The sequence below is a fragment of the Rhipicephalus sanguineus genome, chromosome 6 (assembly GCF_013339695.2).
Source record: "Rhipicephalus sanguineus isolate Rsan-2018 chromosome 6, BIME_Rsan_1.4, whole genome shotgun sequence".
NCBI lineage: Eukaryota > Metazoa > Arthropoda > Arachnida > Ixodida > Ixodidae > Rhipicephalus > Rhipicephalus sanguineus.
This window is the reverse complement of record NC_051181.1, coordinates 18913976-18928821: the sequence shown is the minus strand read 5'-3', so window position 1 is coordinate 18928821 and position 14846 is coordinate 18913976. Positions and strand designations below refer to the sequence as shown.

At 48.5% G+C, this 14846-nt stretch overlaps 1 protein-coding gene across 1 annotated transcript in view; it reads right to left on the bottom strand.

The window, feature by feature from the left end:
• The window catches only part of LOC125758929 (probable enoyl-CoA hydratase), an 83606-nt gene that overhangs the window by 46490 nt on the left and 22270 nt on the right, over nucleotides 1–14846 (bottom strand). The window lies entirely within an intron of this gene.

Genomic DNA, 14846 nt, shown 5'->3' with positions numbered 1-14846 from the left:
TGCATGCTGTGTTTACTTTACAAACTAAATATAGGCAATCACTTTTGCTAAATAGGGGGCCAATGAGATTGGTTGAACGAGTGACGTCCCGAAACAGGGGCGGCTGTAAACTCAGCGTGGGGGCACCTTGCGATCAATAGCAACGTGCATGTTCAGAAGATAACAACACATTATGCACCTTATGCAGAATGCTGAAATCATTCTGTTAATGATCCGAAGAACCTATGGAACCGGCTGAATGCATTTGTCAAATATAGACCTCGAGAGCTGGTATGGTGGCGCTCTCGCCCTCTGTCGGGCCAGCGGCGCACTGTTAGGATTGTCGCCTACTGGCCCGTCTGTATGTTTCAAGGCAGCAGCGACGGTTACGGCGGCCACTGTTCCCCACGAACGGCAACCGTAGTTCTTTTTTTTTGTCTGCATATACAAATACGCTGTGCTAATTTATGTTTATTTATGTTTTGCTTCCTGTCTGAAAAACCTCTCAAACTACAGCCGTTTAAAGCTGTCGTCGAAAAACCAGCATGCAGCGACTCTTGTTAAAGTAAGCGTTCCACAAAACTTCGTCCCCTTTTCGCCTCAAGTCATTTGAGAAAGACTGACCCCCCCTCAGTCCTTTTTTTCGCCGAAAACCGAATTGCGAGCCCTACTAAAAAGGGGGGGGGGGAGCAGAGAAAACACAGCTGCTTGCGCCGGAAACAAGTTGTGTTCCGTCCTTTGGACGCCACTCGGGGAACAGTAGACCCCCCCCCCCCACACACACAAACACGCTCACAACACGCACACAGGCGCGCGCGCACACGCATTTTTACAGGCAGTGAGACTGCAAGCGCCCATCAGTTCTTCACTGGCTGCCGTCTGCTAGGAAAGCACATCGCCAGCCCGCGCGTGAACGTGAGGACAAGAAGGGACGATCGTGTGTTGTTCTGCGGTTTCTGTAGAATTGAAAAACGTGTTTCAAAAGGAGTTGTTCGTCACTTGGTATGAAGTGCATGCGAGTGGTCAGTGTGTGGTCTGAAAGAATTGATGTGCGTGATGGAATCTTCCGACATTATTGGGAAATGCAATGCATAGTGCAATTGAAAACTGTGGACTACAACGTACGAGTGGAGGTGAGCTTTTGATTTTTCAATACTCTACGTGAGCTGAGTCATATCGAACTATTTTCGTTCCCAACGAAGAGGACGCTGCAAATGCGTGTCTGATTCAGCACCGGCTACCCCTACTTGCCGTTCTGGCTGGCAAGAAATCACGCGTGAGAGCAGAAGACGCAGACAGGCACCTTGCATCTCTAGGTGGCCGTTGTGAGCCTGCTATCTTCCTATTTCCTTGTGACCTTGTAAGTTTGTGTATACACTTAATATAAATAATAAAAGGCGAAAAAAAAAAGCTCAAGAGAGTGAGGACACTTGCAGACGGAATTGGAGGTGTTGCTTATGCGCCGCATAGCTGCGGTAGAGTTGTCTGTCACTTTCGTCTGACTTCTGTGGTAACCGGCAGAATTTTAAAGCCAGTTGCTTCCGAACGGTGTTCCTACAGCTGTTGTGCCAGCCATGTACACAGAAGTACGAAAAAGTACCGAACTTCTACGACGTTTTTACGTCCTTTCGGCGAGGAGCCATGCGTTTCTACCGTGACTGCACGCCCGGGAGCAACGAACGACAATCCCAACTTTTCCGCCGCGGACGTCTAGTGGCGCTGCCTGTTCGGTTCAAAGCTGCAGCGCACTAGGCCTATAGTCAAAAACATTTTAGTGTCCCTTCAAAAACCATTCCAGCTTATTTCCAGTATAGTTTAGTATTTTGACAAGCATTAAAAACCAATGGGAACTAACATTCATCTGGCAACTGTACAAACAATAAAACAAAGTTTTAAAAGTTAGAGCTGCCTTTGTCAACAAGCTGTATCTCTTCCTATGCACTGCCTTCGTCGATGCATTCACTAGTACGAAAGCACCATCACAGTTCCATTAACACAAAGCCTACCGATCCATAGCTCAAGAGGTGCTTAAAAATACATTGTGAATGCTGCCTCCACATTCACATTATAGGGAACAGGAATACACACACTTTTGCGAAATCCCACTTCTAATTTGCTAACAAGTAAAGACCAACTTTATGTACAGTGTCATTTTTTTTCCCAGTCACTGTTTTCCATCAATGTTTGCTATTTTGAGTAACCTGCTGTACTGCAGCGTACATATCAAGGGGGTATGACATCAAGGAATTCGTACTGAAATGTTAACTAAAATCCTGTACAGACAAAGCACCAATAACATAAAATAACTAGAGCGTAAAAGATGGCAAAAACTAATAATAATGTAGACAGAGTCAGCACTTGACCCATCTACATCATTTTCCTTCGTGCAAGTCATTTGTGTACTCATATTTTACATCATGCATTTTTACCAATGTGCCCACCTTGCTGCATTCATCAGATATCCAATACATTTGGCATAACAGAGTGGACCTGATTTTCTCTGATGCATACCAGTTCATTACACAGAAGCTTGAAAGCTTGAAACCAGGCTTGAAAGATCTATTGAATATGACTTTCATTTTTATGAAATAACACTTGATGAAGTAAAATCAATCGTAGGAAAGTTATCTGCGAATAAGGCATCTGGACCCGACGGTATCCAGGTTAGGATTCTGAAAAACAATATTGATATCTTGTGCAGGCTCCTTTGCCACATGCTTAATCACACAGTAAGCAAGAACTGTTACCCAGACGTATTGAAAGTTGGTAAGGTCATTCCGGTGTACAAATCTGGTGACCCTAACCGCCTGGGTAGTTATAGACCAATAACTATTCTCAGTACAGTGAACATCCTATTTGAAAAACTCATTGTGCTACCATTAAATGCATTCCTTGAAAACAATAACATTATCTGCCCGCAGCAGCATGGTTTCATTGCAGGTAGATCTACTGCAACCGCCGTTGCAATACTTTCACAATTCATTAACACCACTCTAAACAAGCAGGACATTGCAGTGTCAATATTTCTCAATGTAAGAAAGGCATTCGACACAATCTGTCATGCTAGACTATTCGAAAAGCTAGAGTCTTATGGAGTTGTTGGAAATGCGCTTCAATTCATCCACAGCTATTTCCACGCACGTAGACAGCAAGTAGTAATTAACAAGTATTGCTCTACTTTTGCTGATGTCACATGCGGAGTACCACAAGGATTGGTTCCAGGTCCCGTTCTCTTCTCTTTATACGTGAATGATCTACCACACGCTCTTAGGTTCACAAAAGTCTTAATGTATGCTGATGACACAGCGTTACTTTACTCAGGTGACTCACTTCCTTCACTGCAAGATGCTATATCGAAAGAAATGGCAATAATAAATAAGTCGTTTACAGAAAACAGGCTAGCCATAAATACTGAGAAAACTCAATATGTCTTATTTCACTCAAGCAAGAAAATAGTCAACTACAGCAGCCTTAATATTTCTCTGGCCAACCAAACTCTGAATAGGGTCGACACATTCAAATACTTGGGAGTTATTTTTGACCATCACTTGCACTGGAGAGACCAGATCAATGCTGCGTGTAGAAAAATTGCTTTTAGCTGTTATGCACTGGTCCGTTCCCGCCAATATTCTCCTCGCTCTCTACTTCGTTGCATATACTTTTCTCTGTTTCATTCACACCTTGGCTATTGCTGTGAGGCTTGGGGTCTAACATACAAGACTTATTTAAGACCTATACTGCAGTTACAAAAACGTGCTTTAAGAATAATAACACTCTCCCCCGTTCATTACTCCAGTGGCATCCTATTCAATAATATTCATATTCTAGCTCTCAATTACGGCACTAAGAAATTAAAAGGCAACTTGCCTAGTTCACAAAATACTGGACACAAACTTTCCTCTACCCAACACCATATTCAACTACCCGCGTGCAAACACCAGGCAAACAAGTCAGTTAAATTTAAATCTTCCTCCCTGTAACAATGTTTATGGCGAACGATTGTTAGAATTCTTCGGAGCTGTAACTTGGAACACTGTGCCTCTAGAAAAAAAAACTATGCGTAACTTTCACCTTTCTTGTAAACGCTTTTTCTTGTCTAGTGAATTGTAATCACCTTTTCATACATAGACTGTACATCGCTGAAACTTCCATATGTATAAAACCAATCATTTTCATGACCAATCATGAGTGTTGCTAACCTTTATGTATTTCTCTACTGGACCAGCTACTAGCCACGTAGGCTATTGGTCCAAATATTATGTGCGCATTTTAAATGCGAAGCATTTCTTAGCGAACTTCTTTGAGCGTATCTATCTACCTGTCTATCTATCTATCTGTCTATCTATCTATCTAGCCGCCTATCTAGCCGCCTACGACATAACATGACTGTATGACGAACATAAATGACTGGTCATAACATGAAAATCATGATATGCATGTCATGTACAGCATGATTTACATGCCACAGTCTTGGTAATCTTGCGGCGTTTCGTTAGTTTGATATATACCAAAATTGGTATGTCTTGACAAGAGTGTATGGCGAACATAAATAACAGGAGTTTATATGAAAATCATGACACGCATGTCATACACAGCATGAATTACATGCCACGCTCATGGTGCACTGGTGGACGTTTCGCTATAGCTTGATATACACCAAAATTGGTATTGCGTGACATGACTGTGTGACGAACATAAATAACAGGGGCTAATGTGAAAATCACGACACGCATGTCATGTGTAAAATGACTTACGTGCCACGCTCATGGTGCGCTGGTGGCCGTTTCGCTTGCTTGATATACACTAAAATTGGTATTGCACGACATGATTGTGTGACGAACATAAATAACAGGAGTTTATATGAAAATCATGACACACATGTCATGTATATTACAACTTACGTGCAACGCTCATGGTGCGCAGGCGGCCGTTTCGCTAGCTTGATATACACCAAAATTGGTATTGTGCAACGTGACTGTCTTGCGACCATAAATACCAGGATTTAATATCGATGACAATCATGACGCGCATGTCAGTTAAGGCATGATTTAGACGCCACGCTCATGGCGCGCTCGCGGCCGTTTTGTTAGCTGGATACAGTAAAACCTCGGTAATACGATCACGGCTCGTACGAATTTCGGGGTGATACGAATTTTTCTGTGGTCCCAGCCAAGGCCCATTAGCCTGCAATGTGTTGGAGTACGGTTGTTGCGAACCGATTTGCACTCCGCGACGTTTGATACGAACGTACGCTGGCGCACAGGTACGAACAGGTGTGGCCCGCGCTGTCGCAGAAGACGCGGTTAGTCACGCGCGGGTGCGGGCATGCGAGCGGCGCGACCATGAACGGTGCGTCGTTGCCTCCGAGATAGCACGTGCAAATTTCGGAGGCCTTTATGCGCCTTAGCGTTTAGATTACAGATGACGTTGACGTCGCGCTTTTTTTTTTTCGACGCGTTGGCTTGTGCTCCGGTGCTCGAGGCAGCAGCGTCTTTGGTTTAACACGTATACGTGCCTGCCACGTCGATGCAAGCCATGTCGCCACAATCAGACGTTCTACGAAACAAGACTGAAACTTGGGCTGCGGGTCCGTCATGAAGTCTCATGAAACGTGGACGAAGACCCCAAGAGACGAAGCGGACGGTCTTGGCGAAGGAGCTTGGCCTCTATCTATCGTGTGCAAAGCGCTTCTTAAGTCACTTTCGCCGCAGTACTTTAGTGTCATGCAGAAAAGCGTAGTAAGATTAGGATGGGGCCACTAACGGTCACACGGCATAACACATCTGGTTCATAATTACACACGTGCGCATGCACCCTATATTTACGAGTACAAGTATGATCGTTGACGTCTAAAAACCTTACTGGCAATCATTCAGAGCTGTTCATGACGTCGCTGCGGCCCTAAGAAACACTAAATCAAAACGTATGTGGCGACCACTGCGCACTGACCTACGCAGCCTCCGTCTCGTCACTGATTAGCCCGGCGTGACACAGCTACTTGCTGCAACACGCTTCCGATAAAAGACAGCGCCACGCAGTTTCGTCGGAGGCTTACGTCACCACTGCTGGCTATATAACCCAAGCTACCAAGCTTGGTTTCATGTTTGTTTCTCTAACCTTCCGAAGCACAGCATCGGCATGCTTGCCCTGCTGCTGCTACTACGTTAATAAACATCGTTTCGTTTTATGTTGGGATGTTTTATGTTGTCCTTCACCGACCCGCATCCCACATCTGGTGACCCGGAAATCGAACTAACCGCACCGCCATGGCCGACTCAGAAGACCTCACCGCTCTCCGCCATCAGGTACAACAACTCCAACAGGAACTACTGACCCAGCAACAGCAGTAAGCTCGCAACGCTTCCACAAACGAGGCCGTGCGCACCGGCCCCCTGAGGACGTCAGAAGTCCTACAGAAGCCATCCCGCACGCTGCTTCCTGGCGTGTTGCTGTCAAGCTTCCGCCATTTTGGGCGGACTCACCCGAGGTCTGGTTTGCCCAGGTCGAGGCCCAGTTCTCCCTGGCGCACATCAACCAAGACCAGACCCGCTACGACTACGTCGTCGCCCACTTGGACGCACGTTACGCCAACGAGGTCCGGGATATCCTCGCAAACCTGCCAACGGCTAACGCGTACGAACACCTGAAGACCCTGAAGCACAGGTCAGGCTACCTCTCGACGAACTTGCGGAAATCGCTGATCGCGTCGCCGAGGCCTCCTTACCGCAGTTGTCGCCCACCACCCAGGCTGTCGCCGCACCGCTGAACACCACGGAGCTTGCGCGCCGCATCAATGACATCGATCGACGGCTCGCCTCCATTCAGCAACACCTGGGTGAACGTCTTCCGATGCGACAGCACCGCCATTCACCAAGCCGCGACCGAAACACCACCTCATTGCCGCAACCTGACATCAACGGTCCGTGCTACTACTACCGACGCTTCGGCGACAAAGCTCGGCAATGTCGTTCACCTTGTTCCATGGGACATGCGGAAAACAACAACGGCAGCTCGTAGAGACGGCCGCAAGCTGCCAACCCGGAGGCCGTCGCATCTTCGTCACCGACCAGATCACGAAGCAGCGTTACCTGGTCGACAGCGGTTCCGACATTTGCTGCTACCCGCGATCCCACCTTCAAGGCCCTCACCCGCCGACATCTTTCGAGCTCAGCGCGGCAAACCGGTCCACAATCAAGACGTACGGCTCGCTGCGCCTGCACATCCAGCTCAAGAACTCACGCCGCGACCTTCACTGGAACTTTGTCATCGCTGATGTCGCCGAGCCAGTCATCGGCTCAGACTTCCCGGCTCACTACAACCTCCTTCCGGACTGCCGCAACGACCGGCTCATCGACGCGACAATGGGACACTCCACACCAGGCCAGCGAACAACCGCCCAACAGCCAAGCATCAAGGTCCACAGTGTCGATGATCACTCGCCGTACCATGCCATCCTCGCCGAGTTTCCCGGCTTGACGCGCCCAAGCGGACTGCCACGCAAAGTGCAGCACACCACCGTGCACTACATCCGGACGTCTCCAGGCCCCCCGGTTTTTTGCCGTGCCCGTCGCCTTGCCCCAGACCGCATGCGCATAGCCAAGGCAGAGTTCGAAGCCATGCTCCGAGAAGGCATCGCCCGTCGCTCCGACGGCCCATGGGCCTCGCCACTTCACCTTGTCCCGAAGAAGACCGCTGGCTGGCGACCATGTGGGGACTACCGTGCCCTCAACGCACGCACCATCCCGGACAGGTACCCAGTCCACCACATACAGGGCTTCGCCCATCGCATTCATGGCTGCCACGTCTTCTCCGTGCTAGACTTGGTGAAGGCTTACACGCAGATACCCGTCAACCCGGACGACGTCACGAAAACTGCAATAATCACCCCGTTTGGCTTGTTCGAGTTTCCCTTCATGAGTTTTGGCCTTAAGAACGCTGGGCAAACCTTTGAGCGCTTAATCGACGAAGTCGTCCGTGGCCTCGACTTCTGCTTCGTCTATCTTGACGACATATTGATATTTTCACGTGACGCCGAAGAACACCACGGGCACCTTCGTCTGTTGCTCCAACGCCTCGACGACCACGGCCTGCTCGTCAACGTCCAGAAGAGCACGCTCGGCACTTCCACCGTCCATTTCCTCGGCCACGAAGTTTCGTCAGAGGGAACTCGACCCCTGCCTGATCGCATCTCCGACTTGCAGAAGTACCCTCAACCCACCACCGCTAAAGACCTTCGCCGTTTCCTCGGCATGCTGAACTTCTATAGACGCTTCTTACCGCACGCCGCCGACTACCAGGCGCCCCTTCATGATGTCCTGGCTGGTCTACGTGGAAACTAACCCGTCACGTGGACACCGACTTTGGTGCAAGTTTTTGAGGAATGCAAGACTGCTCCCTGCACCGCCACGCTCCTCTCCCATCCCGTCCCAGACGCTCCCTTGGGACTCTTCACGGACGCCTCTGGTTTCGCCGTTGGCGCCGCCCTGATGCAACGCGTGGACAACACCTGGCACCCCTTGGCATTCTTTTCTAGGAAACTCTCAGCTCGGAAGGTGAGCCCTTCAATGGCCAGTTCCACCGACGAAACCACGACCGCTGCCCGTACGAGTTCGCCAGCTTACTGCAGAGAACTTCTGGCGATATACGAAGCAGTGCAGCACTTTCGCCACGTTCTCGAAGCGCAGCACTGCACCATCTATACCGACCACAAACCTCTAACGTACGCCTTCTCTCAACGTCGCGATAAACTCCCGCCTGTTCAGCAGAACCAACTCTCGTTCATTGCAGTTCACCACCGACATCCAACACATCAGCGGGAAAGACATGGTCGCCGACGCGCTTTCACGTGTGGCCACCATCAGCTCGGTGCAAATAACAGCAGACATCCTCGCCGAGACTCAAACCACGGACGCCGAGCTGCAGGAACTTCTCAAGGGCACGTCCTCACTTCAGCTAAAAGAAGTCCCCATTCCAGGGTCAGCAAGAACTATCTGCTGCGACATCTCGACAGGACGAAGCAGGCCTTACGTGCCCCTGTGCCATCGCCGTGGTCTTTTCAATCAGCTTCACAACCTCAGCCATCCCGGCATACGTGCCTCTACACGCCTCGTGGCTGACCGCTATGTCTGGCCCTCCATGCAGCGGGATTGTCGCACGTGGGCGCGCTCCTGCATTCACTGCCAACGTGCAAAAATCACCAGGCACGTCACATCCCGACTCGGAACACTCGCTCAGCCCTCAGGTCGGTTCGAGCACGTCCACCTTTTCCCCCGGCAGGACCCTACCGCTACTGCCTCACCGCCATCAACCGCTACACTCGATGGCCCGAGGCATGGCCTCTCGAGGGAATCACCGCGGAAGACATCGCCTCGGCCTTCTTCTACGGCTGGATTGCCCGTTTCGGCGCTCCCCGCCGCGTAACCACCGACCAAGGGCGACAGTTTGAGTCTCACCTATTCAGGCTCCTGGGATTGACCATCGGGTTTGAACGCTTGAGGACCACGAGCTACCATCCCTGCACCAACGGAATGATCGAGCGTTTTCACCGACAGTTCAAAGCCGCCATTATGTGCCACCCGGACTCAACCTGGCTCGAGGCCATCCCAGCTGTCATCCTCGGTCTTCGCGCCACCTTCAAGCCGGACATCCATGCTACGCCAGCAGAGCTTGTCTACGTGGAACCACTCCGTCTGCCAGGTGAATTTCTCGCAGCTCTGCCATCCAGCACTACGACGTCAGACCCCACCGACTTCGTCGCCCGGCTCCAACGCACCATCGCTGCCTTACGCCCGTCCCTTGCAGCCCACCATAGCAAGCCCACACCTTTTGTGTTCAAAGAGCTAGCATCGTGCACGCATGCTTTCCTCCGCGACGACACCGTCCGCCGGCCTTTCCAGCCACCCTACAGCGGACCCTATCTAGTCGTCCATCGCGACGACAAGAACTTCATCTTGCGCTTGAACGAGAACGACATTCGCGTCTCGATTGACCGACTCAAGCCCGCATACATCGCGGCGAACGAACCTGGCAGCGCCACTCTTTCAACTGGCGTCCTTCCACAGCCACCGACGTCGCAGCCCACTCCTTTCATGACACGCTCTGGACGTCTGGTACGCCTCCCAGATTTCTACAGACCCTGAGGGCTCTGCACTCCGCGGGGGGGTGATGTGGCAACCACTGCGCACCGACCTATGCAGCCTCCGTCTCGTCACTGATTAGCCCGGCGTGACACAGCTACTTGCTGCAACACGCTTCCGATAAAAGACAGCGCCACGCAGTTTCGTCGGAGGCTTATGTCACCACTGCTGGCTATATAGCCCAAGCTACCAAGCTTGGTTTCATGTTTGTTTCTCTAACCTTCCGAAGCGCAGCATCGGCATGCTTGCCCTGCTGCTGCTACTACGTTAATAAACATCGTTTCGTTTTATGTTGGGATCCCTCCTTCAACGACCCGCATCCCACACGTATGTCAACTTTCTTTTGTCGCATACTAAATTTCCATGTTTTCTGGTGATACGAATTTCGGATGATACGAATATTTTTCGTAACCCCGCGAGATTCGTATCAGCGAGGTTTTACCGTATATGCCAAAATCAATGTGGCATGACCTGAGTGCGTGTCAAATATAAAGCAGATCACGAATCGTATATATGTACCAGAATGCATGTTTCATTACCATGGCATATACCAAACTGTATGTGCATGCATTCATGGCAAACTTGCGATATATAGTGAACTATAGACGTCACGACATGAATGACTTCTTTTGCCTCAATGACAAACAAGAAAATATATGCAGCTGTTTGCTGGCTGCTTCGCATTACTTCTATTCCCACATTGCATGGGATCTGCCGGCTTTTTTGTAAACACGTCTCAATAATCTCATTTGATTTGATTTGATTCGAATGTCACACGGTCATATACTGACATTCACTATGTTATGAATGTAATTTCCTCGGATGTGTGGCTGCACTGCTCTGTTTAAGGAAGTGAAACAAAATTTTCTTTTAAAGGGGTCATGAACCACTTTTCTAAGTAATCATCAAATGACCTTGGTGTTGGAGTTGATTGGTTCACGAATCAATTGCCGCAAAAATTTCTTGGATCTGTCAAGAATGAGTGGAGTTACGCAGATTTGTCGCGCGCTTTGTTAAGTGCATTTTCTCTTCTCTCATCACGATGAGAGAGGAATGGCAAGAGGGAAAGAAGTTACCTCAGCATGCGTCACCACCATGACCACGTGCTATGAAACGTGGTCGCTCTCTGCTGTTGTGATTCCTGTGTGAGTGTGGCACACTGTGTCATGTTAGCAGACCATGAAGCGCGGCGCCGGCACCCCCATGGCAAGAAGCGCATCTAATACAAACACAACTCTTGATTTACCGTATTTACTCGAATCTAGGGCAGCCCCGATTCTAAGCCAACCCCTGAAATTCGCAAGGCCAGAAAAAAAAAAACTTAATCATTGTACTCGAATCTGAGCCAATCCCCCCCCCCCCACTTTCTCCCACATCGTTTTTTCAAAAAAAAAAAACATTGGCTTAGATTCGAATAAATACGGTACGTCAGCTATTGGCCAATAGCATGCTGTTTTTCGATGTCAAACACCAGGTGCCAGCAGCTCCGAAGAGAGTGAGCACAGGCCTCTATATGAAAAGAGGGCACCTGAGAAAATGGCAACTTTGTGCTCCGCTTGTAAGCTCTCCTTGCAGTGCACGACTGCAACATTTGGCTGAGATGTTCATAGCAGTGTCTGCTATACGCAGGATGTGTTTTCTCACGGAGGGGTGGTTCACGACCCCTTTAGGCAAATCAACCAAAACATTGTGACGTAGGTTGAGTTTCACTAGTGACAAAATTTAACTTATCACATCTGACTGAATCAACAGCAAGCTTCAAATGCACCAACTCGATTATGCCAAGGGAAACGGCAAGCATAAGAAAAAGAGCAGTCCTTCTGACAAATGATAATGGTAGTGATGTTTGTATTTTCATTTTGTTTTCGAAATAGTATGTAGTGAAAAAAGAACATGTTATAGACTAAGTACACGAAGTCACTGCACAATGACATTCACAGCAAGCAAGGCTGAGAATTGCACCTCCTCATCATTGTCTCCATTTGAGCTGCTGAGGTGCTTTCTGAATGACAACACAGCACAATTATCAATATAATGCATTTACAATGACACAATCCCAATTCATTTTAGCTTGTTCTAGTTTTCTTAGGTTAAAGTGAATAGAAAACAACTTGCGAGAACATCATCAAATGATGGACCAACATTTCATTAAAGAGGGAAAACACATTCGAACACATACAACGTGAAAAGGGTGCCACCTACAGTTCCTGTGCCAAAATTTCAATGACCACTACCAGTGAAGACATACACATACAAAAAGACAATTAGGTGCATGAAAACTGCCATGTGTAAAATTAAGATCAGTGCCGATCCTTTCGACTTGGACACTCACAGACATTGCCTTGAAAATTATGCAACTGATACAGAGATAATAGTTCTTAAAACGAAAATTCCATTACACATTGATTTGTTGTCATGTGCCATGTTTCTTTTAACTATTTTCCCTTCATACATATTGACAAAAATGAAGCGGCACGGAGATACAATAATATGAAGGGACAACAAAGACATTGTGGAGAATCATAAAGAGCTATTTTACTTGTGCTGCGCTTCTCGGTGAAGGTGCTAAGTGGGCTTAGCTCATGCCCCTGTGTGAAGTTGAACACTGAGCCTCAAACTACTTTCATACATCAAAACCCAGGGGCCACATTCTGTAACAATTAGCTTTCCGAAGAGCTCCCTTTGTGAACACGCAGTTAGGTGACACCCTTGTGTCACACCCCCATCACCCACTCTCTTGTTGGCAGAGCATATCACTACAGAATGCACCAATTTAGTTCCTGCTAGGCCTAACATTCAAGCATCCTGCTGTTATCATGGCCAGGCATACAGATACAGCTGTGGCAATATTTTCGCATCCACTGCTGTGACTGGCCTTCGTCGTCACGACGACGAGAGCGCCACCGCAGCATTCAAAACGGTGCTCCAAGCAACAACGGATTGGGATTTCACGGCCAGCAAGCAAAGTATCTGAATCGACGATTGTTTTCTGGTTATAGCTTTGCCTGGTTGCTGCTGCTTGGATAGCGTCGATCTCGGGTGACTCGGCGCTGCTTCAAGCTATCAAGCTATCTGCTGAGCTGCAAGGATCCACTGCTGTGACTGGCCTTCAACATCACGACGACGAGAGCGCCACCGCAGCATTCAAAACGGTGCTCCAAGCAACAACGGATTGGGATTTCGTGGCCAGCAAGCAAAGTGTCTGAATCGACTATTGTTTTCTGGTTATAGGTAGGCATTCAAACTTTTCTAGCCTGCCATTCTTGGTTTTATTTTTGGCCGCTGATCCCCTGCCTGCATTGTTTGTAGTGTCTTATGCCTTGATGCGTGATGGGTGTTGATGTTAACACCTATCGCGCACAGATCGGCTCTTTCCTTGCCCGTAGTCAGTGTGAAACGCCGGAGCGGATTCAATCGCCCCATTATCATTAAGTTTCTGAACTACAAATCAAAAACTGAAGCTCTGCACAATGCATTCAAGCTAAAGAACCTAGCATCACCAAGAGTATGGCTGGAAGAAGACTTTTCACCTAAGATACAGCAAGCACGTAAAAAGCTTCGCGACTTCGCAAAGCAAAACCGCAAAGAAAGCGAGCACTTTTCGCTCCGTTTTAACACACTACACATGCAAAATGGCATCTACCGGTACGACTCTTCATCTGATTCTGTCGTCGTATCTAAGGAAAGACAATCTTTGCAAAAATGACCAGCCGAAGTGGCTAACTGCAGACCTTCTGCGCATAAAGTGTCATTGTTGCTGGCAAACTTTCGAAGCCTACTTAACAAGGTTGATGCCATAAAGATACTGATTCGAACATGCGATGCTGATATCCTTATCGGTACCAAAACGTGGCTCACTGAGCATATTGCAGATAATGAACTATCGCTGCCAAAGACATTCGCTGTTTTTCGCAAAGACCGGAAGGGGTCGCGGGGAGGGGGCGTGATAACTGCTGTCAAACAAGAATTGCAACAGTCTATTGTTCCTATCGACTCACCGCTTGAAATGATTTGGGTAGTTAAGAGTCATAGCCACGTGCACTGCGTTCTTGGTTCATGCTACCGACCCCCTGAGAGCCAGCCCGAGTTCGTGAATCTTTTTAATGACGCCCTGGAACAAGTCACAAATAGGTTCCTAAATGCCTTACTGCTCTTGGCCGGCGATTTCAATTATCCATCCATTGACTGGCCAGCATCTTCTGTTCTGGGTAACAGTAATCGCCAAGAATTGCTTCATTTTCTCCATACGGTGCACTTTCATAACCTGTTGCAATTGGTAAAACAACCCACTCGAGGCGAAAATATTCTTGATTTGATACTAACTAACCATCCTGAATACAAAAATGCTCTTGTTCTTGAGGAAGTAAGTGATCACAAGGCCATACACTGCACTCTATAAGTACCACGCCCTAGGGAACCAAAAGAAACCAAAATACAGTGGAACTTCGATTATACGTCATCCGGTCCTGCGACGACCCGCGTTTTACGACGAATTGGCTTGGTCACGGCAAAACCCCCATAGAAATAATGTATTAAAAACCTCAATTGTACGACACAATTTTACGCCGGCCCCGCCTCGTACGACGCTTCGCTGGACTGTCCGAGAAAAAAAAGACCTACGATGACGCGGGCTGGCACGCAAACACACTGCGGCCGGGTGAAAAAAGTCGGGAAACCGAGGAACCGAGTTCGTATCCGCGCTGCCACCACAGGGCCTCTTCAATTTTTCGA